Consider the following 19,151-nt stretch of genomic DNA (forward strand, 5'->3'; position numbering starts at 1 on the left):
TCTCCAGGAGAATGCTGTGGGTTACAGTGTTAAAGGCTTTACTGAAGTCTAAGTGTACAACATCTACAGCCTCTCCCTCATCCACTAAGTGGGATGCCTTGTCATAGAAGGAGATCAGATTGGTCAAGCAGGAAGTATGCTGCTACTAAAAAAATTCTCTAGCGAACAATTTTTCACTGATCCTAAGTGATCACAGTTCATTTTGGTTCAGAAACAAATAAGATATAGAGCAATTGTGAAATTTGTTAATGTTACTAACTTTACCTCCAGGATCTGGAAAGGATAGCTTTTCCCTAACACCATCACTAGCCCCTTTTGATGGCCAGAGGGCTGGAACAGCTCTGCTGTGAGCACAGGCTGAGAGAGCCGGGATTGTTCAGCCTGGAGAAGGCTCCAGGGAGACCTTATTGTGGCCTTTTATTACTTAAAAGGGGCCTATAAGAAAGACGGGGACAGACTTTGCAGCAGAGCCTGCTGCAATAGGAGAAAGAGTAAGGGTTTTAAACTAGGAGAGGGTATATTTAGGCTAAATAAAAGGAAGACATTTTTTACAACGAGGGTGGTGAAAAACGGGAACAGGTTGCCCAGAGAGGTGGTAGATGCCCCATCCCTGGAGATATTCAACGTCAGGCTGGACAGGGCTCTGAGTAACCTGATCTAGTTGAAGATGTCCCTGCTCATTGCTGGGGGGTTGGACTGGATGAGCTTTGAGGGTCCCTTCCAACCCAAACTATTCTATGAAACAAAGCAGTGTCACTTCTGTTAAGCATTCAGAGAGGAGAAGTTGATCCAGGTTCTGATTTTCAGGGTAGCATTCCAGTCATCCACAACACACATATGCCTCTACCTGTAATTTAAATAGCCCACTTCCACAATAGTCTCTCAGCTATTGCCATTATTATTTATTTGACCACTTACTATTTGTGGCCATGGGTTTTAGTGCAAACCAAGTCTCAAATATCACCTAAAATTAATAGTTCAATTACTACACAAGGAAATTGTCAGGAGACAACTGTGTCATGAGGACTGTACTTTTAACAGCCTCCTCTCACACAAGTCAGTGTAGTAAGTTGGACACTTATGTTTGGCGACTGGCATGTACTGACCAAACAGTTGTACGCCAAAGCATTACAAAACCTTCCCTCTAGGAAGCATTTCCAGACGGCGGAAGAAGATGTTTCTACCCTGAAACTTGTTTGTTGTTTTTACTAACACATTAATACCCTTTTCTACCTTATCCTCCACAAATTAATACCCCCCTGAGAAAGATTTCGGCTTTTACTTTTGAAATGGGGAAGTATGATGGCTTGGATGTAATGAACATGAATTAAGCTTTTTTTTTTCATCTGCTCACATCAGCATAAATCAAGGGGACAAAATTGTCCTCCAGGATCCACAACATAGAGGCCACAAAACAACTCCCTATATTAAATTCTTCATTTTGCTCTCACCACCCACTTTTTAAACTTAAAGTAAACCAGAGCCACCAGTTCTGGCTCTCCCAATAGAATATTTTATTTGAAAACATTTATCATATGCCTAACTGTTCTAAACGCAAAAATCAGCAATCTTGTGTGGATCGGTCAACTCTAATCTTCCTTGAGAAGACTCCCATAAATCGTTAAAAAAGTCTGTGTCATATATATTCCAAATTGTGGTTTATGAGCAGAGTGAGAAGCTGTAGACAAGAGAGGATAAATCCCAGGACTCATGAAGAACAGTGTAAACAAGAGCCAAGCTAAGAGCTGCTCTAATTAAGGAATTAAAGGAACCAAGCTTGTAAAGGTTGTAAAGTACAAAGGTTGTACTTACGCCAAATTCTCTGGCACAGTCTTTGGTAACAGGGAAGGGCAAGGCAAAACATACCATTTCACGCAACTTCATTCACGACATCCTTTAACTACATTACTTATAATATTTAATACATGAAAAAGACTTTGTAAAGCTACTGCATATTCTTGGACAGGAATACTCTGAACACTGGGGAGACAACTGAGACTAGATGCAAAACCTGGCTTTGTGTTCTTTGACTCTTTCCTAAGATCTGCATAGAATACAGACAGCTAAACAAAAAAATATTTCACCCAGGCTCTGACAGAAATCAATGCAGACATTTCCAAAGGAACAACATAAAATCTTATTACAGCAGCAGTTCCCAAAGATACAGTACATAGTGCACCAGTGATCTCTCAAAATCCAAATCTTCTACTTGTTTCCAGATGGATCAAAAAAATCTCAAACTCTGAACCATACATTTTCACATGACAATGCCATGGGAAACACAAGTTAAAGGCTAATATGATGACCAAACCATACCACACTTCAGAAAGCACTTATACATGAGAAATCTAGATATGTTTAAGGTCATCAAAACTAAGAAGGGTTCTATAGCTTTCAGTTCCAAGAAGAAGGTACTCAAGCATTTAATCAGTGATTTGTATGCACATTTATTTATTTGATTTATAAAACATAAATTAGTGCCTTAAACCTTGGCTCTGAGTATGCCAACATAAATTTCAGCAAGACCCTTGGTGTTTTTGTAAGGTCTCTGCAAGGAAAAGCAATTATCGCAGCACGCATAAAGATGAACCAGTTCTAAGTACAGACCCAACCTCACCTCTCGAAGTCAGAATGGCAGAGCTCTCCAATACAGGATCTCACAGCTGGCATTCCTGCACTTTGCTACCCATTAGTACAAAGGGAAGAACTTGCTAAGTATTGTGCAAAGTTTTTCACAAATTTCCTTTTTATTTTCTTCCAAACAAGAAACAAAGTGTAAGACCTCCCAGGTGAAATGGACAGAACATGCTGAAGATCCATGGTGTAAATCACACAAGAAAGGCAAAAGTGGTTCAGCCTGACTTACTAGCAGATTATTTCATTCATTGATTTATCATCACAGAGAGGGGTGCAAAGTAAGGCAACAGCACACTCTTTCCTGTGGGCCAAAAATATTCTTAGCCTGGAACAAGAGTTGCAGAATTTGCTGAGTCAGCCATCACAAAACATTGACAATGAAAACTACAAGAGGAATAAGCTGCCTATTTTAAAAACATTAAAAGACAATTTATCAAAGTGCCCTTGTAAAGTCTCTTTAGAATGCTATACTTGTCCTGCCACCTAAATATTGTGAAGTACAGGACATAAATTGAACATCCCTAAGGTACAAGTTTAGAAACAGGAAATGTTACATAAAACAGTACTTTAAAAATTCCTTTTCTTCTCAATGTGTGCGTATAATTTATGAAAAATTAATGAAATCTACTGAAAGACTTTAAGCTCTTAAGTATCACTTTCATCATACCTTGATTTACACCCAAGCTCTTTGCAATGTTTTAACAAACCTCTCAAAATTCCTTATCATGTGTCTGCTGTTATATATACTTGAAATTTACATTTTCAAATCTGTTTTCTGCATATTTCAGTTAACCCATCACCATGTTGTTTAGTTATTATTAGTACAGCATTAATCAACGTATGCAGAAGTCCAATTCTAATATGAAAAATGTCAAACTCCTGTATTCAGAATCATGTGATCTTCAGTGGCAAAAGCAAAAGCTTATACTTTGAATAAAAGATGCACAAACACAAAAGGAACTCTAATAAGAGTTCTTCAATATTGAAGAACGATTTGCTGTATCCACATTATAGGGTTAATTGGTTTCACGTGCACCAACTTTCTGAAAGTAATGGACACACTACTGAAAGCACCCCTAAGGTATATGTAAGGACTCACATAATGCGAGTTTGTGATGCCAGTATTTAGGAAAAAAAAAAAAAAAACAACACAACTTTTTGCCTCGAAATGGAACATACTTAACAGCGAGAAATAATAAAGATAAAATACAACTTTTGCATGTAACCCCTGCAGAGTGAACATTTTTTTATCATATTTTTAAAAGAATGCTTTTAATGGCTATGTACCTGCTATGCAAGTTAAAACTAGAAAATAGGTGTAAATATAGTTCAAGCTTTTCCTTATCACTCTTTTAGTCTTATCCTAGCTCTGGACAGTACCAACCTTCTTGTGGTATTCCAAAAAACAGAAAGGTCACTTAAGTTTCTGTTAAAAGCAAGTAACTTCAAGAGGGAAAATGAGAACTGGCAGTTTAAGCCAGCGTGTAAGCAGCTGGTGTTCCCATCCTCATCATCTTCTCACTGCTGTACGAGCAGATGGAAGAGGACTGGAGAGGGTGTCCTCTGTCGTTCTGTGCTTCAGCAGAAATACCTGTGTTCAGGTGTTCACTGACTGCTCAATTAGGCTTGTCCTACTCAACTAGTCCTCGTAGCACTTTAACAACATAGCAAAACCAAAGGCACCATTCAATGTCTAAACCACTATCTTTCGCTTGGTGTCTCAGTTCAGAAACACAAAGGAATTCATTTAAAGGGAAAAGCCCACCTTCCTCATGAGAGGCCAAACCTTAAAGCTTCAATAAAAGCACTGAGGCGTCAATGTAACAACAACAACCACAACGAGGAAAAAAGATACACACAAAAAAATCCCAAACCCAGAAAAACCCAACCAACCTTCTCACATAGGAACAGACATACGTGATACTTCAAATGTTATATCAATACCCAATACAGTTAAAAGACTGTACAAGCACTCTTGCAGATTAAGAATGTTTTCCTTAACCAAACTTAAATGTACACAATTATATATGCATTTTTAAATTTTCTAAATGTGTAAGTTAATGCCTAAGCCCTGTCTTGAGCCATGTGAAAATATACTTGCTACCTTCACAAAAACAAGTCCAGTTTTCACAAACCAACAGCAAGAAAATAGACATTGAATTTTTTACTGACTCAAGAAAATCAACAATTTAAAACAAAACCAAAAATCTGCTGGTTTTTAACACTGAAAATTGTTTTTAATTGTTTTAAAATATCATTTCGATTTATATCAAAACTTTCTGTAAGTACTGAAACAAATGTTGACTTTTTAATGTCTACATGAACAGAAATAATTTTCAGAATTCAGTGTGAAATTCTCAAAATTGCTCTCATAGTTCTGCAACTATATTTCTACAAATTATTGAGAAATTATTGAGAAACTCCCCAACTACAAAATTCTAATAACTGCCATCCTAAATCTGCATGTGCTAAAGGAACTAACACTTCTCATCCCACAGTTCACATAGGATTTAAGTAAAAATACTTTCCACACTGACATCTAGTGAAGTTTTACAGTAAGAAGAAAAAAATTTGTTCTAATGCTTTCCACTTTCAGAGAGCATTTCATCATCAAATTACCTATATTTTAGGTTACTAGAATTAGCAACACATGAGTACATTGTGGACTATTTTACCTTAACAGATATTTTGCCACTATTTTTAATAAACAACATGCTTACCTGCCTAAGGCTCAGACATTCTGATAGCGCATTAGAGAACATTATAATGATAAGATCTGGTGTAATTCAATTTACAACCCAAGGAGGAAAGTTACTGTGTCCCTATTATGCCAGCTGTACTTGTAAACGCTAAACATCCAACACTAATAAAACAATTCTACTACATTCAGTGGGAGCTATGAATGCAAAATATTTTAATTCACACATTTTAGATATTGATTAAAAAAGTCATCTCCCTTCTCTGTGCAATACCCAGAAAGCTTGTAATCCTCCATTCTCTCTGTAGTCAATGAAGAAAGACAGGTTCCTCTGAGAATACCTAAATTAGTCTCCTGCTCTGAATCATCCCAGAACTTAGGCCCAGAAGCTGTATGAACAACACATAGTCTTCGAGGGCACCGAAGTGGACGGACTGTCAGGAGAGCCTGTGAATTTCTTCATGCCACAGCTGTCCCTCTGCTCACACAGGACAACGTACCAAACACCATCTCAGACACCTTCCACCCTCCCTGAGCTCTGCTCCAGGGAGACAAGGCACTATGGTGTAACAACTAGAACGCTAATCCCAGCATTCATTAAGGTTCTAAAGGCAAAGCCTCATTTTTATGCTTCATCTAAAAGAGGCAGTTAAGCACCACCTGACATAACATACAGGAGGTTCAGTGCTGACTCTGGGAAGAACGTATCACCTATTGAATCACAAGTAAACCTATAAACGCTTTCTGCAGTGACAGATATTTGAAGAGACAGATTATGCATTTTCCCCTCTCATTAGTGGTTGTACTCCAGATCCGAGTTTGGACTCTGTTTTTTCAGATTGCCGCATTGCTGTAGTTTACAACAGAACCAATTGATTTGGGTCTTTCTAGCGTCAAAACACTAAGGAGAAGAAAGGGAAGGTCCATTTAGACAGAGATCATGCTCAAAACTGAAACATTCTGGGGCAAAGGGTTTTCAATGTTTTCTTAGTAAAAAACATAGTGATCTACAAGTCCAGAAGTACAGAAAATGCTGATCTAGGGACTGGGACACGAGTACTTCTGTTTGAGCTTCAATCTGCTGACACCATGGCTGTTGGGTTCACCAGATGAGTCTGGAAAGCTAGATGTTTTCTGGTGCTTGAGTGAGGTGAGGGGAAAACCAGCTGGATATTGCATTATATTTTGGCTAAAAGCTGCCTGAAGCTAAATTATACACTTGTAATCACTTCAATTGCAAGGCAAAAATACTAGTAATTAATTGTGGCAATGTGACAGGATTTAAAGCAACCAAACAGAATTCTTGGTAGTATATAAAACGTAAAAATCTGAAAGCTGTTAACACTTTATGTACTGAAATTAGTTCCACTTGCAATGGCATCAGAATGAGTTTCTCTAATTAATAACCTCCTCTTCAGCTCAATCTAATCTTGACAACAGAAACACCATCAAGAATTATGAAATAAAAAAATGGCTTCTGTTTAAAACAAGGAACTTTTAATACTTGCACTCTATTTTGCATTTCATCCCAGAGAAGCTCAATAATCTGAGTGAAATCTGGCAGATGTCCAGGTTTCTCCATATACAGCCCTTTTTTTCCCCCCCCCACAGAAATTGCATCCTGGCAAGAAAACAGAAGACAAAGAAAAGGAAAAAAAAGACAAGTTCTGCCATTTATTTGGAATTTCCAGATGCTGGGCAGCACAGCAGCATAAGCAGGTAGTAGCTCTAACGCGGATGCTTGGAAATCCTAAACAATGTACATTCACTAGGACTTTAGTGCACCCGAAAAAAGAGTCATCTTGCATTCAGAACACACCTAGAATGCTCCCTTTACTGAGTACGCCCAAGCAAGACATGCCACATAGGAACCAGATTCTGTCCTGAATTTCCTGGACATGAGAGGCCGCACATGAGGCACTGACTCCAAGGCAATCTTCTAAGTGCATCCACAACTTGCATACACATATTAGAAGCTGGAACACCACATAGGGTCACCAAGGTATCTCCTAGTTTAAGATAGGTGAATAGCAACGGGTACATACGTGTTAGTACACATATGTAAAGATTCAGAACTAGATTTACAGGAGACTAGCATCTGGCTGTGTGGCAAAATCCACAGCCTAAATTAGACTTCTGGAATAATTTGAAAAAAGAGAGAAAATATTTAAATGCTTAGAAAGGGGATACACATTAGGCAGCAATTAGAGCAGCAGTAGCTACAGACAGACAAGAGGAAAGGCTGAAGAGTTTGTAAGGACTAGACAATGTATCCTGAGATTCTAGAAGATACCTCCTTCCAGTTAGGATTCATAACCTTTAGCCATCCCAGAGCATGGTGAACCAGGTTTTCTTTGTTTGTTTCAAAGAAAAAGAACAACTCCCTCATTTCTAAGAAATAGCAATGCCCTGACAAAAGGGGGGCAGCTTCAAGATGTTTAATATTCAATACTCATTTGATTAAAATACAGAAATTCTCAGTGGCATAGGAATTAAAAAAACAAGTTTTCCCTACTTCACATGTATAATCTAGGTCACAATCACATTTTTTCCCTCATTCTTCCAGTTTCTTGACTACATCGTACAGAAAGAACTTTCAAAAAGGAAAGCTGGTAGTGCCTGTAGCTCCAGGCAATCTACGAATTTAGGGTTACTGCATGTTGCCCAGAGAAAGGAAATGTGCCTTGAAACTCTCACCCACAGCCTGGGTACCTGCCCTCTGGCTGAACCGGCAGGTCCTGGGAAGCAGCATCCTCACTTCTGCAGCCACCGTGTGGGAAACCTCACCAGTTCTACACAACAGCTGACTTAGTAGCACTCACATCTCAGCTAACACAGACTGAGGAACATCTATTTAACGAAGCCTAAAAGATTTTCTATATATTTAACAGATGTCAAGCTATGCAGCACCATGAAAGCTAAGATACCAGAGAGCTTGGCCAAAAGCAGAATTTTAGGTACACAAAGGATCTTGAGTCCAAAAGTGATACACATCCAGGTTGCTGCAGAATGGAAGTTTAAAGAATGAAGCCTCAGATCTAGACAGATATGAAGCCCCTGACATTTTAAATCAATTTTTCCAATCTTCATAAAAAGCACAAGACGTCTCTGCCTCACAGAGACATGCCATTTCTAATTCAATGGTGTTTATTAATGTATTCTACACTCAGGATATAACGTGACATCCTGCTGTGGATGGCAGAAAAAACCTGCAATTTTTACAGCAGCAGTAACCACTGCATATGTGGAAACTGACGGGTAAGGGCTTTCTTCATTAGAAAAAAAAAAAAAAAAAGAAAAAAGCGTGACAAGTTTCAGTGAAACACTTTGCCATGGAAACCTTGAATATTATCATTTAGGGTCTCTGGCCAAACTCAGTATCATTAACAATAGATTTTCATATTCATTGCCAAAGAAATCATGCTGGAGCAATATTACAAGATCGAAACTAAAGATTAATGTAAAAAACAGATATTTCAAAGTTAAAAATTGGTACAGCTCTAATTTTTCATCAGTGAACACACACATTACCAAAATAATATCTGTATCACTGTTATTAATGTAATCACATCCAGATTTAGTGAGACTGACCCGACTTTTAACAATCATGCTGTGATTTTGGGATCCCAGGTTATTAAGATAAGGCTTCTGGTCTTGACAGGTCTCCCAGTTTCATCAGAACAGGCTGGATGGCCTTAGTCTCATTTTTTCAACTTGATACAAGATGGTAAGAAAGGGCAAGCATGGGCAATACTTCAGCTCCAGGTTCTTCTACAGCTGTTTGTGGTGATGATAAGCAGTGGGTCTAGGTGGATCCCATCACTGGAAACCATTCAAAAGCATACACACAGCATCAGCCTCAGAATGGGGCAACAACAAAAAAATCTTACTGAATCCCAGACTGGCTCTGTATTTGCCTTTTACAGAAAAAAATAGTGGTTGATATGCTACAAAGGTACACCTGCCTGGTATAATTGCAAATTCAATAAGCAGCTTTTTAGAGACAAAGTTGGGAAATCATCTAAGCTCAGGCAAAACAGATTAGTTTTTCCTGAAATCAATGGAAAAACATGAAGCCACCACTAACAGCTGAACCTCAAAATCTTCAAGAATAGCACAGATAAAGGGCTCATTTCCATGCAGTCCCTCTGGACTGAATGGAAACAAGAAAGAAAACTGATGTCTGAACATCTGGTACCACCACAATACAGAGTATGTAAAGCTCTGCTACCCTTTCATTTTTGTGCCATATTGCAAGACTGAAATTACTACCTTGGATGACTCTGAACCATGGTCAAGAGATGTAACAAGTTCCAAGTTCCCCCTGCCAACAAAGACACCATAAGGGCACCTGTTTAGCCATCAATCAGGAGCCAGGCTGCCTCACTTAACATCCAATTCTAAAATGCTCTACAAAGCAGGCTATGCTTGAAAGCAAGGTCTCCTTTAATTTAGTAAAATACACTTCAATACATAAAAGACTGACAAAGATTTTTTTTCATCCTATAAGCAGTCATAAATGTATGCCTCTCACATTCTCTAAAGCACCAAACAACATTTCAGTGTATTACTTTCTTAATTTTTGAGGACCTAAGGCCAAGCTCATTAATGAATTTAGTATTTGAAAATCAACTAAATCAACTTACACAAAGAAATTAGCCTAAGTTTGTCTCCATTAGACTTGATACTCAGGCCAACCTGACCTGCCTAAGGAAAAAAGAGAAGAAAACAATAATCACCAACATCAATCCCTTGCCACACTGTGCTTGTGTAATTAGCTTACTGAAACCAATTAAACACAGGAAGATGCATTTATAAATAAATGCTCAAAGGCTAGATGAGAAGACTTAATTATTCTTCTGAGTTCAGTGACAGATGCTAAAATGATTCCATGTTCCTTTGCAGACAAGTTTAGAAAGGGTACCTTTCCAATAAAAAAAATTCCACCAGACACCAATTAAAGATATTTTGAGTTCATTTTGTTCACACTCAAATTAGACAGGATCTTTTTAATACAACCTCCTATGAAATCCTGGAGGAAACTCCCCAGAATCACATAATACTTCAAACACAAATAACAGATCAAATAAGAGAGAGTCCCTCTACCTTCAAGCTATCTGCTAGTTTGCCAATGAAGCTGCAGGGAAAGCCTATTTAGGGCAAGCTTCATCTCACCTGATCTGAGCCATCTACATCAAGGGTGTCAAACTAATTTTCAAACCTTTGATGTGAAGCATAAAGTCTCTATTTAGGCTCCCCCTACAGTCAGCTGAATAGAGAACAGCATTTCTAGAGAAAACTAATCCCACTTTAACATAAGTGTCTGAAAACCTAACTCATCTGCACCTGAAGGTGGGCAGAGGTTTATCTCACCTACCATTCCCTGCTCAAATTAAATATAAATATATTCATACACTAAGGATGGTACTCATCTCACTGAAATGTGGTAATAACGTAGTGTCAAGCTCAATCTCTCTACTTTTCCATCGGTCAAAAGAGAACATCTTTCTCAGCCATCTATTTTTAAATTAGATGAAGTACATATGGGAGCATTTCCCTCTCAAACCATCTATACAGGCTGCCTGGATAGCTGCCTCAAACCAAGCATTTCATTTAAGACAACAGCAACATGAGCAAGATGAATCCCTGACTCAGTGCACAGCACCACAAACATACATTTAGATTTAGCTGAGCAGATACTGAGTGTTTAAATTTTACTTCCTTAACTCTAATGATAACTATTTAGAGTATTTTCAGTAATAACAGCATCAATTTACATTGACCTTAGCACCGGTAGGAGGCGTTGGCACACCAGGAAATCTAAAGGATGAGTCTAAATCCATCTGGAGCAAAATCAAGCCGAAAGTCGGCAGAACACAGAAGATAACAGGGTGCATGGAATGAGTTGGGCTGGCAGCAATAGTGTCAGGTCCATTACTTGTCATTAGAACGACCTACACCAGCATGTGCTTCACCAGCCCTGTCCATTGCCTTAACCTATCCAGATTTCTCTTGAAATGGTGAAGTCAGTCAAGTTTTGGGCAGACTTATGATCTTTGGAAACACCAAGGTGTAATATGATTTCAAACGTGGAAGCTTATCCATTATGAACTGCAATGAAAAGTCAGTTGAACAATTTGGGGGCAGAAAGGAGAACACACGCCTTTACACATCCAGCTACAAATACTGTTTGCTATCTCAGTTGAATTCTTAGTATCTTTGATAGCTTTGCAAATAGAGCAAATACTGTTTTCTAACACAGATGCAGGTCCTCAAATAAGATAAACAAGACAGCTTCCAGTGAAGCAGCTCTAGCTAGCACTAGTGGCTCACAATATGTTTAATGATGAGGACAATCTGCTGACATTCCACAAACATAAGTAAAAAATAGCATTATTTGTGTTATTTTAAATGCTACAGACATATTCATAACTTTAGGTGATTCTGTTTTAAAATTTTCAGCTCATATGAAATAAGCTACTTAAAGAAAGAAAGTGATGTGACATATAGAAACATGACAGATTGTTCAGAAACCATACTAACTTTAAAGTAACTTCTAAAATTACATTTAATTATTTAATGGTTTGGGGTTTTGCTTTGTTTGTTTGTTTGGTTTTTTTTTTGGGAGGGGGAACAACAAAACACATCCATACAAAAAAACCCACCACACACACACAAAACAAACCACAGAACAAACCAAAAAACACAAACCAAACTTCTGCTTGGGCACAGAAATCCTATGCAGACTGAAGTAACAGGCAGGTAAAATAGAAGCAATAACCAAGAGAAAATTTTAGTTGTAATACGTCAGGGCATGCTTATGTGTGCAAACCCTGCAGACATACTGGAGCTAGTTTCCATAATAATGGCAATATTAATGTGCCAGCCAGCAACACAGCATAGTCTTGTCCAATCACTCACAAATTTATTCCCCTTTCTTGGTGAATGTTCCAACGTCATTTAAACACAATGCTGCTGCAGTTGTCACCATCTCAACAGTTAAACTGTAGTATGTCTATGAAAAAAGTAATGTTTCAACTGCAACATAAAAGCATTCTAATAGGCAGATATCACTTCTCAACTATCCACTTATAATAATGAGAAAATGCTGGACTGATTTCCTGGACCTTCCTGAAGCAAAAGCCCGTTATGTTCGTCCCTGATATGAAGGTCTCATGGAAACTGGTCAATTCTCTGCTCCTGTTTCGTCCTGAACTATTTCATCCTGACCCAAAACACTTGAATTAATGCATCTCACCTGAGGAAGTGTTTTTTTTAAATACTCACTTGAATTTAAATAATGCCTTTTATTTGAATTAATTAACTTTCCTGTTGCCTACATAAAGTAGAGCAGCATTAATTATCTCCCTTTTACAGACTGAGGAAGTGAGACTCACTAAAATTCAACAACTTGCTCACAGGCAGAGAGGAGATCTGAACAATATTTCCATCTTGTTCAGGTTCTTGATTCAGTTCTCTCCTCTACCACACATCTCCTCTCTGCCTATGACCAAGTAATTGAATTTTAGTGAGTCTCACTTCCTCAATTCTCAGCCTTCCCTCCAGCCCTGGGAAAAGTGATGGAACAACTTATCCTTGGTGCCATCTCAAGGCATATCAAGGATAAGAGGGTCATTAGAGGCAGTCAACATGGCTTCAGCAGGGGGAAGTCATGCTTGACCAACCTCATTGCCTTTTATGAGGACATAACCAGGTGGATAAATGATGGCAGAGAGGTGGATGTGGTCTACCTTGACTTCAGTAAAGCATCTGACATAGTCTCCCACAGCATCCTCACAGCTAAAATGAGGAACTGTGGACTGGACGATTGGGTAGTGAGGTGGACTGGGAACTGGCTGAAGGAAAGAAGCCAGAGAGTTGCAGTTAATGGGGCAGAGTCCAGTTAGAGGCCTGTATCTAGTGGAGTGCCTCAAGGGTCAGTACTGGGGCCGGTATTATTCAATATATTCATCAATGACTTGGATAAGGGATCAGAGTGCACCGTCAGCAAGTTTGCTGATGACACCAAGCTGGGAGGAGTGGCTGACACGCCAGAAGGCTGTGCTGCCATCCAGTGAGACCTGGACAGGCTGGAGAGTTGGGCAGGGAATAACCTGATGAAATTTAACAAGGGAAAGTGTGGAGTCCTGCATCTGGGTAGGAACAACCCCAGGTTCCAGTATAAGTTGGGAAATGACCTCTTAGAGAGCAGTGTAGGGGAAAGGGACCTGGGGGTCCTGGTGGACAGCAGGATGACCATGAGCCAGCACTGTGCCCTTGTGGCCAGGAAGGCCAATGGCATCCTGGGGTGTATTAGAAAGGGAGTGGTTAGTAGATCGAGAGAGGTTCTCCTTCCCCTCTACTCTTCCCTGATGAGACCACATCTGGAATATTGTTTCCCATTCCAGTCCCCTCAGTTCCAGAAGGGCAGGGAACTGCTGGAGAGAGTCCAGCGCAGAACCACAAAGATGATTAAGGGATTGGAGCGTCTCCCTGATGAAGAAAGGCTGAGGGAGCTGCATCTCTTCAGTTTGGAGAAGAGGAGACTGAGGGGTGACCTCGTTATTGTTTATAAATATGTAAAGGGTGAGTGTCATCAGGATGGAGCCAGGCTCTTCTTGGTGACAACCAATGATAGGACAAGAGGTAATGGGTGCAAACTGGAACACAAGAGGCTCCACTTAAATATTAGAAGAATCTTCTTCTCAGTGAGGGTAACAGAACACTGGAACAGGCTGCCTAGGGGGGTTGTGGAGTCTCCTTCTCTGCAGACATTCAAAACCTGACTGGACACATTCCTGTGTAACCTCATCTAGGTGTTCCTGCTCCGGTGGAGGGATTGGACTAGATGATCTTTCAAGGTCCCTTCCAATTCCTAACATTCTGTGAAATAAGATTTTCAAGGAGATTCATGGAAGTTATTTAAATCACATGCTGCTGTGGGTCCCCTGACACCTGTTGTGACCTTCAAGACACAATGTTAATGGACAACAGCAGGGAACCCCCAACAATATTCTAAAACCGTAATACTTAGTATAACCAACCAGTCAACACACTTAAATCACTATCAAGGCCAATTATGAGAAAAGCTGTAAGCCAGTAAAACGTCAGCATTGTAACTCAACATATTAGCTTTCTTTTTTCTTCCACTCCTCATTCTTTTCTTTTTCAAAGGACAGCAAGGCTTCCAGGATAACCCTCTATGCACTATATGAACTCTTCTTCCTAACTCTAAGGTCTGGGATTATTAAAGAAACCTGAGATCCTTGCAGTTATATCATTTCATGAGTTAGGACTTGAAGACGCCAAGTAAAAGCAATAAATGAAAATAGACAATTGCAACACTAGCACCTTGCAGGTGTCTATAAGCAATGTCTCACGGGTAATTACATACCAGTCAATTGGTCAAAAAGCTTAGGTGAGGAGCTCAAAACACTGCCATTCCCTTTAAAGGAATTTTAAAGGCAATCTACTTAGTCTGCATCAAGCAAGCTTTACGCTCCTACACTAATGAGTGTGCTTCATACCACCACCATCACTCCTTTTATAACCTCTTCGCGTTTAGTTTTATTGCTAGTAGAGGACAGCGTTCTGAAAGAATAGGTCAAGTATTTTCCTTTTCACTTGGATTTTAATTCCTGGAGTGTCATGCAATGGTCATACATATTTTATCGCACAACAGTTGATTCAATAGTAAAACTCATAGGAGAAAAGATTGAACGTTGGCCCTTTTGACTCTTCACTGCCTCTACTTCCTGTCTCAGAAAGACAGAAACCATCATTGTTCTCATTTCGTAGGATTCTATTTTTGAGGTGCACTCATTTGCACAGGACAAATGAAAAGTGAACATGATCTACATAGTTTGTAAACACTAAAGAGGTCAGTATAGTAACACTGTCCACCTAATCCACAGCAGGAACTACTTGCAGATTTCAAAGGCTAATTGATGTTTTGTTTCCTGCCAAAATGACCGAGCTTTCCTAGAAGTGCTTCTGCTGCACGTTACCCTGGAGGAACTTGCTCACTGCTATTCCTCCCCATACTCTGCGAACCAGCCTCACAAGAATACTTCTTCAACAAAGCCATTGTGGAGCCTACAAACTGTATTTTACTAGTCCAAATGTTTTGCTGACAGGCTGAAAGCCTAGATTTTCCCAGGTAGTTAATACATAGCTTCTCTTCGACACTCCACAGTAACTATCAGCCAATAGTACAGATGTCCAAGATTCTCATATCCAAAATTAGAACTGAATCAGCAAGTCTCTATGATGCTCGAATGACAACAACGGGCACACAGTAAATAAAAATTATTATTACATACTTGAAAGGAAACATTTTCTATATATTTAATAGAAGGCACATTTTCTGTAAAAAACCTCCTTAAATAAGCATCTCTATTCAATTACATATACAACAAGAAGACAAAGAAAGAGCCTAGCTTTCCATTTGAGAATAAAGGTGTTTGGAACGATGCCTATAGAAAGCTACTCATTTTTTCTCATTAATTCCATGAGATTTTATCATAAGCATACCTGGTTTTCTATAACCAATTTTGATTTGCATAAATTCTTCCCAGAAAAGGAACAATTACCTAACCTAATGATTTCTCCATTAATGGACATTTTGGCAACAATAGATAATGGAGAAATGCTTGATTAGTTTCAGAAGATTCTGACTAGCATAAACAGGCATTTACATCAATAAGAGTCTCAGCGTAAGTTGACTTTAAAAGCAGAACATTCGGTGTGCTGAGGAAATCTGCTTGATTCAGGTATTCTGAGTAAAGGTGTACCCAAAATGTTTTTTTGCTTTTCTAAGAGATGGGCATATATAAAGCCTTGAGATCCAAAAAATGCTATACTAAATCAATAAAAATATCTGTTCCTGAGACACTTATAGCCCCTCTCTAGCTGCATCTCTAGGCTCTGTCTCTGTCCTGCACATCAGCTGAGCATTAGACCAAGATCCAAAGCCACGGCTCAAATGAACAAGAGGACAGGATTCCTTTTGCAGCCCGTTCCCAGTCGCACTCCAGCTGTAGCCCCAGGCTCTGTCTCTCTCCTGATCCCAATCCAAGCCCCAGCCCAATGCATCACCACCAAACCGTACTCCCTCTGAAAAGTCCATACCACCTTTTTCTCTTGAATTTCAATTCCTTTATCAAGGAACCTTCTTCAAAAGCCAGTTTGACATTAATAACATAGCCATTACCACTAATGCTGATTTTGCTCATTAAGCCACAAGAATACAAAGAGAAAGTGGCAGTTAACCCATTAGTGACAGAAACACAGACACTAGTTCTACTATAACACTTCCTTCGAAATATCACTGTCAACCCAGAACTCGTTTAATAATGTGGTTTCCCTCACAGCACAATGAGAATGGTTAGCCTGAAAAAGGTAAAGCACAAATACTTTTGAAGGGAAGGAATCATAGTTTAGCATCTGAAATGTAGTAGAGACGTACCACAAAAGGATCATCTAAGTTCTGTCTACCTAACAGCTGAATTAGCAAGAAAACATGTTTAGGAGTCTTGCTTACAGAAGGGGGCATACTATGGTTTGCACATCTTTAAAATATTATCAAAAAAGACAGGCACTCAGGTATTACAAATCCTAGCCTACTTTCGGATGGGTTGCTTCACTTTTTGCAACCTCAATTTTTTCATCAGAAACATCAAAATAATAATCATGCCTTTTCTGACAGTAAGGCTGTGAAGCTTAATTCATTTAAATTATGTGAAAGTCCTTTGAACTCCTTGTATCAAAAGTGTTATTTAATTAAACATTGTTATTATTCCAAATGAGCAACTATAACAAAATATCCTTTTTATTATTGCCTATGGCAATTTGCACGTAACTGCTCAACCCCCAAAAGGAGCACTTGTCCCAGTTCTGATAAGGACTTATGCTAGTCAAAGTGTGTTATATGAGAAAAGCATATTCTACTCCAACACAAAAACATTTTAACCAGTGACAAATTAAGCAGATGTTATGATTATCAGGATTTTAAATAACGTTTTTAAGTTACTTAGATTAATGTTCTTTTCCTGAGTTTCATGTACATTTTAGACTAGGTTTGTTCTCTTTATCAGTTAAAATACATTCTAATTTCTTCTGATGTCCTATTTGATGAACTAGAATGCTTCTTAATTCTGTTTTTATGGACATAGAAACAGAAACTAATGGAACACATTGCTTTGATTTGTCTGTCTATAAATGAGCCCAAAGTTGATGTTGCTAGTTCTCATCCAGTACTGCATTATAATTTATTGAAATTCCATCTATTCCTTAACAAAATAATAATGAAAAACACAAAAGAAATGCTGCAGAATTAAGTAATACTGGTCAGAGAAGAATCCAGATGTCCTCTTTTAGCTTTTCAGAGAGTAAGAACTCCAGGGTGTAGCAGCTTCCCCTCAGAGCTTTCACGTACTACTGTCTAATTCGATGATGTTGCACTTGATTAGAAATGCTGGGACAAGAAGCCACATAAATCTGAATGAGCACAACTATTACCAGGCTTTATCCCTGATCTCCAGTCACAGTGCAGATCATGGAGGCCAAATGTAATTCACTGAGTACGAAACTGACCAAAAAACTGACATAAACACAACAGGCAAATTGTTGCCCCTATTGTGATCCCCATCTGTCTGGACAAAAACTTAATAGGCTCCAACTAGTCTCAAAAGCTCAGGACTGATAGAAAATAACTACCCATAAAACAGTACTGAGAAAACATCTGTAAGGTTACTCCCCCCTGTCTATGGGCTATATCAAATACAAGACTGAGCAGCAGTGGGCTACACGGTACTTCAAAGACCGTAGTTAGGTGTGTAACACAAGAAACAATGAAGAATTACTAAAGTAATTTAGATAGCCCACAACAAGTCTCTAAGACAAAGCACAGGGGTCTCCAAACTCTCAGAACCCAAGATCTCAAAGATCTGACCACAGTAGAAAGCCACGGTGTCCAGAGTGTTACACATTTTTTTATATAAAGTGCCATATAGTCTTCAAAAAAGCTTCATGTCACCTGCAAGTCAGCAGCACTGAGACCAGAAAACATCTGTGCATTGCAACCGCAGACTTGCAGGCAAACAGCTAGGCAGACAGCTAGGTAAAGCAACCAAATATTACATTCTGCTGAACTGACATGCTGTTTTCAGATTATTTCATATGCAATTTAGAACTAGTGTTACACTTGGAGGTGTAAGCAAGCTATTTCCTCCCTCATTCAGAAGGTTTCCAGTTCATTTAAAGAAAGGTTTCTTCCATACAATACATTCTGCCAGACTGAGTGAAGACTAGCTTGTTTCTTTCACAGAGCTTAAGGAATAGGATGTTAAAGTTATCTGCTTATCTCAGTCAACACAAAGCCAAGCCCTGAAAAACATCTAACATTATATACTTGACACTAAGTATCATTTGAAAATAGAACCTTTTAAAATATCAGTTTTCGTAGTCAGATATTAAATAGGGATTACCAGATATTATCAGATACAAAATCTTTGTAATAATCTCATTCTAGATGTGCTATACTTCTTGCCCAGGATTTAGAATTGCCACTTAAAATCAACCAAGGAAACAATTTTTTTCTATTATTTATGTTGAACTGTTTCACAGACAGTAAAAGGATTCATCATCATGTCAGCCCCTTTATTGTTACCTACACTGCTCACCGCCTAAAAACCTCAGCTGTAGCCCAGGGTCCAGTGGTGAGTGAAATCCCCCATTTAAATAGTTTGCTTGTCTTAGCAATCCTTTAGAAGTCAGTACATAGACAAAATGAAATGGAAAAGTAAAGAAAACCATT

General features: G+C 38.8%; 1 protein-coding gene across 1 annotated transcript in view; it reads right to left on the reverse strand.

Annotated features, from left to right (window-relative positions):
• The window catches only part of COX16 (cytochrome c oxidase assembly factor COX16), a 50,678-nt gene that overhangs the window by 20,385 nt on the left and 11,142 nt on the right, over window positions 1-19,151 (reverse strand). The window lies entirely within an intron of this gene.

This window comes from Nesoenas mayeri (assembly GCF_963082525.1).
Source record: "Nesoenas mayeri genome assembly, chromosome: 5".
NCBI lineage: Eukaryota > Metazoa > Chordata > Aves > Columbiformes > Columbidae > Nesoenas > Nesoenas mayeri.